General features: G+C 31.7%; 1 pseudogene; it reads right to left on the bottom strand.

Annotated features, from left to right (window-relative positions):
- Positions 1-4,030: 4,030 nt before the first annotated feature.
- On the bottom strand, positions 4,031-5,193 carry LOC111368904 (annotated as a pseudogene).
- Between the last annotated feature and the right edge of the window lie 4,504 nt (positions 5,194-9,697).

Raw genomic sequence — 9,697 nt, 5'->3', positions numbered from 1 at the left:
TTGACCTAAAACTTAAAAAAAATTACAAAAACTAGGGGTCAAGTGACCCTATAAGACCCCCGGTCCGCCCGTGAATTTATGTGGAATTGGAGTTGTATAGTAGATTAAACGGAAAATTGCAGTGAAAGTTCTAAACCTTTAAAGTATTAGTATATTTTTTTCAAATTTTTAATTTATTGTAATCGTCATTCTAAATCTTTTGAAACATTGCGACAGAGGTCCTTTTTAAGGATTTTCATTCAAATGGCTATTAGTTGACTAAAAAATTTGACTTTAACCATACTTTTAATGTTTTTGAAAGGGTAAAATAGCTACTTTTCATTTATTACATTAAAATAAGTTAGAAATTAAATTTAAAAAAAATAAGAAATTAGAAAATAAAAATCAATCGTCTTCTGGAAGCCCTTGAAAAATCAACAGCCCTTGAAAAATTACAGAGGAAGCAACATCTATGATTGTGAAACATTCCATTGATTTTACCCCATTACTAGCAACAAAAAATCAACAACCCTTGAAAAATTACAGAGGAAGCGGCATCTATGATTGTGAAACATTCCAATGATTTTACCATACATCCTTAATATTGGAGGTGACCTACAGAAAATCCATTTTATTTGAACCATAGATCTGTGGGTTACATTTTGGTTTATTTGTCTTTATATTTCCATGGGATGCATTTTGGTTTGGATTTTTATGGTTGGGGATCGTTTTGGAGGTGGAGGTGGTCGGGAACTAATTTTGGGTGGGGTGGATGATTGGTCTTTATTTTCTAATTTCTTATTTTTTTAAATTTAATTTCTAACTTATTTTAATGTAATAAATGAAAAGTTACTATTTTACCCTTTCAGAAATATTAAAAATATGGTCAAAATCAAATTTTTTAGTTAACTAAGAGACATTTGAATGAAAATCGTCAAAAAGGGCCTCTGCCGCAACGTTTCGAAAAGTTTTGGATGACGCAACAAATAAAAGGTTTGGATAAAGTTTGCTAATGTTTTAAAGATTTGAAATCTCTACTACAATTTTCCCTAGATTAAATTCGCCATAGCCTTTTGGATTGAGGCATTGAGCTATGCACTATGTGGAATAGGGAGGGATTTGGTTTTTGACTTTTTGATGCAAATCGGGAAATGGAAAAAATTGCAGGGTTTGGATGCTTGTTGCATCAGCAAGTTTCACATGGCCCTGTCCCTTCACATGATAGGGTTGTATGAATTGCTATGTACAAATATTATACACCTAAGATAATTGAAAATTGTATAGCTCGTGTGGCATGGCTATAATTAAAATCCTATTTGGTGGGATTAAAATTAAAATTTTAGAAGTTTTGATAAAAGTTGTTGAACAATTGTAAGTCCCATAAAATACGTAGTCAAAATTAATTGTTGAATTTGACTTAAATTAAAATTTAGATTTTAATTTATACAAATATGGTTTAAATAATATCCTCTTAAGAAACCATGTTTGTTAAGATTTTAAGCAGTTCTTAAAATTGTAAGAAGGGACAAGGCACGAAGTTCAAGCCTCAAGCTTTGAGCCCCTATTTGGCAACCTTTAAAAAATTAAATTATTTGTTATAGTATCATTCCACACCATACATTCATACTATAAAATATTCTACACATAAACTAATAAAGTTTCCTTATTATTTAACCATGCATTCGCTAAAAATATTATTCAAAATTCTTTAATTTTTCAAATGATGGGCTTCAAACAGGACCTAAGAAGTCAGATACAGTCAAAGCGTAAGAAGACATTATACCTATTTTTATATAATTTTAAGTATTTTAAATCAATGAATATATAAAATAATTTATACCTTGAATATAGGAAATGTAAAAATATTTTTCAAAATTCCAACGAAAACATATCAATTATGTTTTGTTGGTAAGCAAAAACTATATTATTCGTGGTCTAGGTCTGGACTAGAATATACTTTTTATTGGAATTATTTTCATTTTTTGTTTTAAAATTATTAAACATTTTTTTTTTAAACTCAACTTCAAAATTAAAAAATATATCTTGCCAAATAAAAAGGTGCACACCAATTTTGCATAGTCAAATAAGCTGGTTGGACAAGGATTGGAAATAGACTGCAGAAAGTAGGGTGATTTGGCAAATTGTGATTGAGTGTTTTTCTCTCTTTTTCCAACTTCCAATGATAAATTGCCAAATATTTTATGGAAATGAAAATTTGTCACTAAACCTGGATATCTAGCATGGTTGTTGCATTGTCACACCTTAGTTTATCTACGTTGACCACATTTTTCCTACCCAGGCACTAGGCGAGGCATTTCTCTCTGTCCCGCGCTTAGGCATACTTAGCAATTGGTAGACCTTTAGAGCAATTCCAACAACCTCTTTAAAAGTGAAATGCTCTCTATTTTAAAGAGTCAATCTTTAAAATTTTAATTTTATTCCAAGAGACTCTTCAATTTAACATTTTAAAATAAAGAGTAGGTTTGACTCTCCAAATTTGGAAAGCCAAACCCATTTCTCTATAATTTATTGCTTCAAAGATTCCAACTTTCAATGCACATTTTATTGAATCATTGCAACGGCCATTTTCTGCAATACATGTATATATTTCATTTATGCTGTGTGTGTGTGTATATTCTTTTTCTTCAACATGGATATTCAAACAAGCATGTATGAAAATCAATATAATGATACAAATGAAAATCCACAGTTTTCAACCCAATATCCCAATTTTGATGATCAATTTCATGTGTCAAATGCTCCTTTAGAACCAACTCTCAAAGATCAAGAGGTGAGAACTTTACTGTGGAAGAGGATATTCTCATTGTGTCAGCATGGCTCAATGTTAGTTTGGATGCACAACATGGAAATGAACAGAAACAAAAGGCCTTTTGGACTCTGATTGTGGGAATACTTTCACAAGTACAAGAAATTTGAATCTACGGGAACACAAGTTTCTTTGATGAACCATTGGTCAACCATTCAACTGGCTACAAATAAATTTTGTGGATGCTATGCCCAAATTGAATCTAGAAACCAAAGTGGTGTTAACGAGCAAGATAAGATATTTACAATCATGTTTATTTTGATATACATATCATTAATAATTCACTTCTAGTTTGATATTTTATTATTATTTTTTTTCCAGATTGCTAATGCAAAACTCTTGTACCAAGAATTAAATAAAGGCATCCATTTAAATTTGAACATTGCTTAAATATGCTAAGGTACCAGCCAAAGTGGTTGGAAGATTGCCAAAATAAAAAACCGATAAGAAGGAAAACCACAAGTTCTTCATCTGATTTCACCATTGGTCAAACACAAGGGACTTGCGTGGATCTTGGAGATGATAATATTCAAAATTCTAACTCTGTAGACTTGGAAAGATCACCTGGAAGAAAGGCCGAAAAAGATCGAAAGAAGATGAAGGATAAAGATACTAGAAATGACTCATCAAGAGCATGTATGACTTTCTTACAAGCAATGAGAGAAGAAAAGAAACAATTCAATAAGAAGAAAATAGAAATGTTTGAAAGACAATATGCTCAAGAACAAAAGAGACTTGCCTATGAGGAAGAAAAGCTTCAATTGGAACAAATGAAAGAGGATGAAAGGATAATGATGATGGATACAATTGGAATGCCTCAAATGCTTGCAGATTTATATATGCAATATCAGAAGGAAATTCTCGCAAAAAGAACTGTAGGTCGTTGAATTTAGCTTGATTAAGGGCGTAATTAAAATCTGCTGAAGCAGGTCCATGAGTATTTGCTTACATATTTGGGTTAACTGGTTCTTTTTCTCCTGTAAAAGTCCGACGTATGGTAGAAATTGCTATCTTCATCATTATGTAAAATTCAACATATTCTAGCCTATGAATTTAGCTTAATCAAAATAGCAACTAATTTGTCTTTATATAGCTTGAATTCCTTTTTCTTCTTGCCTTCCTTATGTTGATGTGATTAATTATTGCAACATCAGAAATAGAAACTTAGCAGGAATGGGATGTAATTCGAGTCAATCTCATTTGTTTCCCCCTCCCCTGCCCCTCTTAGGAATAACCATTTCTTAGAGCATTTGCATAAAAGAAAAGAGATTTAGGGAAATAAATCATTTGAGAAACTCTTAAGATTGGGATAAACATAATAACATATAATTCTAGAAGTTAATTCATAAGATTAAGACATGCTTTGAGCTCCATGTATATTCTAAATGTGCTCCATAAGGTCTCTTTGGAGCTGAGAGTGAATATTTTTATCTCTAGTACGATGATGACCCTCTATAAATTCAAAAAGTATGTTGTATGGTCACGTGAAACCGATATGTTTGGAACTTCATAAACCGCATCATAATCAAAGTTTATATTAGTAGTATGTTGTTCATCTTCAACTATCATATTATGTAATATGATGCAAGCTTTCATGATCTCTTTTAGAGTTTCACGATGCCAAAAACTTGCTGCTCCACAAACAATTGCAAATCGTGATTGCAACACTCCAAATGCTCGTTCAACATCTTTTCTTGCAGATTCTTGAGTTGTAGCAAATTGTTTATATTTGTCATCTATTGGATTTGGAATCGATTTCACAAATGTTGACCATGGAAGATATATACCATCAACAAGGTAGTATCCCATTGTATAGTTATAACCGTTGATTGAGTGGTTGGCTGGGGGAGCACGACCTTCAACAAGGTCTCTGAATAAAAATGATTTGCCTAGAACATTTATACCATTATGTGATCCTGACACACCAAAAAATGCATGCCATATCCAAAGATCATGGAAAGCTATAGCTTCAAGAATTATAGTTGGTTCACGAGCATGCCTAACGTACATACCTTTCCACACCACTGGACGATTTTTTCATTTCCAGTGCATACAATCAATGCTCCCCAACATTTCAGGAAACCCGCGTTTTTCGCCTTCTTTTAGCAATCTGGTAACATCTTCTTTGTTTGGTGTTCTCATGTATTTATCTGAAACGATTGAAACCACAGTCTTAACAATTTTTTTTAAACTCTCAACTGCAGTGCTTTGTGGTGACCAAGAATTCTATTGCGGAATATGTATTTATGACCTTGTATTGAGCTTTGACGTAGTATCCGTCTCCTTTTGTTGAGAAACTCTCCATCTACGAATGCTATTGCCATCTCCAAATCATCATTGGTGTCAGAGTCATCAAGAACTAATTTGATTAATCTACTTGAAGACATATTCAAAAAGAACACAAGTGCATTTCTTTTCTTGTATAAGAAAGATAATATTTTTTTTCTAAAATGAATGGACCTTGAATTTGTTTAGAATGGCGTGAAAATGAAGACCAGCAGTTGAGTTATAAAAAAGAAAATGGAGGGAAATGGCATAATTATTGGAGGGAAGATGGTAAAAATAAAAGAATGAAAAAAAAAACAATAAATACATATTGGGAATGCTAAAATTAAATGTTAAAAATACATAGGCTATTGGAGCACTTTAAAATTTTTGCTTTTTAAATTTATAGATGCTCTTTAAATTGTAGAATATGCTCTTTAAAAATAAAGAGTCTGTTGAACATGCTCGTAGAACATAGTAATAAATAGAGTTTGGAAAGTAGTTATAAAACATTAACATTATAAATATATAAAAATGAGTGATGGATGATGAATAGTAAATTAATCAAACATGTATAGATAAAAATTGACTTAATATTTATAAATAATTTAGGGTGTGTTTGACAACCATTAAAATTAAAACTTTTTTTTCTCAAAATTATTTTCAACACCATGTTCTTACAAAGAAATATTTTTCTCATAAATTTAAAATTGTTCCTACTTTTAAACTACACATTAAAATTATTTTAATGGTCCATTATATTTCTATTTTATAAAGAAGTTTGAAGTCGAGTATTTTAATTTTACACTATAGAGAAGAGAAGAAAAATGAATTATTTTTGAATGGTGCTTTATATTTTTATTAACCGAGAATCTATTTTTCATTTCCAAATAGATTCTTTGTCTTGCCTTTAGCTCAGTTTGATACTATATGACTATAATTCATATAATATCCAGCATCATAATCAAAGTTTATATTAGTAGTATGTTGTTCATCTTCAACTATCATATTATGTAATATGATGCAAGCTTTCATGATATCTTTTAGAGTTTCACGATGCCAAAAACTTGCTGGTCCACATACAATTGCAAATCGTGATTGCAACACTCCAAATGCTCGTTCAACATCTTTTCTTGCAGATTCTTGAGTTGTAGCAAATTGTTTATGTTTGTCATCTATTGGATATGGAATCGATTTCACAAATGTTGACCATGGAAGATATATACCATCAGCAAGGTAGTATCCCATTGTATAGTTATAACCGTTGATTGAGTAGTTGGCTGGGGGAGCACGACCTTCAATAAGGTCTTTGAATAAAAATGATTTGCCTAGAACATTTATACCATTATGTGATCCTGACACACCACTACATGCCTTATCCAAAGATCATGGAAAGCTATAGCTTCAAGAATTATAGTTGGTTCACGAGCATGCCTAACGTATATACCTTTCCACGCGGCGCCACTGGACAATTTTTTCATTTCCAGTGCATACAATCAATGCTCCCCAACATTTCAGGAAACTCGCGTTTTTCGCCTTCTTTTAGCAATCTGGAAACATCTTCTTTGTTTGGTGTTCTCATGTATCTATCTGAAACGATTGAAACCACAGTCTTAACAAATTTTTTTAAACTCTCAACTGCAGTGCTTTCACCAATTCTTATGTATTCATCAATAAAATCTGCTGCAACTTCGTATGCAAGCATCCTCATAGCAGCAGTAATTTTTTGTAGAGAAGACAAAGAAAGAGTTTCAGCTGCACTCCTTCTTTGGACAAAGTACGGATCATGGGTTTCTATGGTAGATTGAATAGGGATTGGCTCATTCGAAACCTTCTTCGAAGTAAATTTGGAGAATACATAGGATCCTTTCCAAAAGAGTCATTAAAAAGCTTGTGGTGACCAAGAATTCTATTGCGGAATATGTATTTATGACCTTGTATTGAGCCTTGACGTAGTATCCGTCTCCTTTTGTTGAGCAACTCTCCATCTACGAATGCTATTGCCATCTCCAAATCATCAGTGGAGTCAGAGTCATCAAGAACTAATTTGATTAATCTACTTGAAGACATATTCAAAAAGAACACAAATGCGTTTCTTTTCTTGTATAAGAAATATAATAATTTTTTTCTTAAATGAATGGACCTTGAATTTGTTTAGAATGGCGTGAAAATGAAGACCAGCAGTTGAGTTATAAAAAAGAAAATGGAGGGAAATGGCATAATTATTGGAGGGAAGATGGTAAAAATAAAAGAATGAAAAAAAAAAAACAATAAATACATATTGGGAATGCTAAAATTAAATGTTAAAAATACAGAGGCTATTGGAGCACTTTAAAATTTTTGCTTTTTAAATTTATAGATGCTCTTTAAAAATAGAGAGCCTGTTGAACATGCTCGTAGAACATAGTAATAAATAGAGTTTGGAAAGTAGTTACAAAACGTTAACATTATAAATATATAGAAATGAGTGATGGATGATGAATAGTAAATTAACCAAACATGTATAGATAAAAATTGACTTAATATTTATAAATAATTTAGGGTGTGTTTGACAACCATTAAAATTAAAACTTTTTTTTCTGAAAATTATTTTCAACACCACGTTCTTACAAAGAAATATTTTTCTCATAAATTTAAAATTGTTCCTACTTTTAAACTACACATTAAAATTATTTTAATGGTCCATTATATTTCTATTTTATAAAGAAGTTTGAAGTCGAGGATTTTAATTTTACACTATAGAGAAGAGAAGAAAATTGAATTATTTTTGAATGGTGCTTTATATTTTTATTAACCGAGAATCTATTTTTCATTTCCAAATAGATTCTTTTTCTTGCCTTTATCTCAGTTTGATACTATATGACTTTATAATTCATAGAATATCCATTTATTTGAATTTTTAATTAAAATAATATCCTTAACTTGGTATATGATGCGATATTTTTCCTACTACATGGATATTCACTAGAATAACTATTTAATCTACTCATTCAATTTGTGTAATTGGGCTAATATGGAATCCTTATACTAAAGTACCAATTCAAAGGAATATATGATCTTGTGATTGAATTCTATACATCGCGTTCCAAAATATATTTTGACATTATAGTCACCGATTTTTTATTTTTTATTTTTACAAGAATTTGACTATTATTCACTACAGATTTCTCATTAATGGACCATTGGATTTTAATTTTAATCGTTAAATTTGAAGAACAACGAGTTTTAAACATTTTGCCAATTTTTATGACGACCGCACAATGGAATGTTGAAATGTTAACGTTTTGATCATAGTTAGACAGGTCCAGATTCTACAAATTTCTGCAGTGTTGATCTTGTTTTTTTCTCTATATTTGGGTAAGTTTCTTCTTGTTGACAACATGTTATAAAATTTAATGGAAAAGAGAGAAATATAAGAAAAGAATAAAATGGAAAGTAGAGAGAGTCAAAACTCAAGTACATATTTCACTGAGAATCAATGCCCCGTATGTTATAGGGTTCAAAATGAGAGTTACAATTAGAGTGAAAAAGACTTTCTTGGAATAGATGTGACTTAGCTAGATATTCTAGTAAGATCAAAGAATCATCAATAAATTGTCCTACAATTTTACAACAATCTAGTCCTATGGAAGAAGAATATTAACAGCACGCTTGGTTAAGAATTAGAAGTCACTTAAACTAAATTTAATTATCCCTTTATTCCAGACAACTTTGATATATTACTTTTGCCTTCGCAGCAAAATTCCTTGTCGCGTAATTAGCAATCCACATGAACGGTGTAACGACTGTCCTACAATTAGATTTTCCGTGAAGATTTGGTATACCAACAATGTAAAGAGCATTACTGATTAGAAAATGCTTTATATGTAAGACTGAAATTAGAGTATTTCCAGTGAACCACAACTCTCTCAAGTTCAAATCTTCTTTTACATATGTTACAGATACGAGAATTGTAGCTAAGTATTGACACACAAAAAGTTCAGCCCAAATCGAATAGCCCAAGGAATGAAACTCAATTGGAGGATCCCTAAATTTGATAGCCCAAAGAATAGCCCAATCAGGCAATTCAGGATAAAGACCTAAATAGGGAAGCCCATGAATGCTGTAATACCATCGTCCAAACTTGCAAGTCGCCCAAGATTTGAACGAATGGATTGCCATGCAGTCGCCCAGAGCTATGATTCTATTCTCGCCCAAACCTTCGAGTTGCCCAGGATCTTAGCAAACATAAGATGTTATGGTTACCCAAAAGTGCGGTTAATGAAACAGTTATTGAGTAACTCTATCACGTTCCATGATTCAAGGAATTCAATTGAAGACGGTTGAACGACAAAAAGTAATGGCAGCAGTTAGAGAAGACAGTTCCATGACAAGTTGGCCACTATGAAGAAAGTGGACAGTTATAGAGCGATCAAGCAGTTTTTAAGTGGTTGATCACAAAGAGATCATCCAGGGAGTATAAATGGAAGAAAAGACATAGAGTAAAGGACCCCGAATCAAACACTCTCAAATAGAGAATATGTAACTTTCAATTTCTTAGTTTAGATTTAAACACTTCTTTTCAGTAACCCGTGTGCTTGCGCCCCTTGGAGGCATTCTGTTTTATTTTCCAATTGTAAAGTCATC

The sequence above is a fragment of the Olea europaea genome, chromosome 19 (assembly GCF_002742605.1).
Source record: "Olea europaea var. sylvestris chromosome 19, O_europaea_v1, whole genome shotgun sequence".
Classification (NCBI taxonomy): domain Eukaryota; kingdom Viridiplantae; phylum Streptophyta; class Magnoliopsida; order Lamiales; family Oleaceae; genus Olea; species Olea europaea.
The sequence above is the reverse complement of the archived record's forward strand: the minus strand, read 5'-3'. Positions and strand labels throughout refer to the sequence as shown.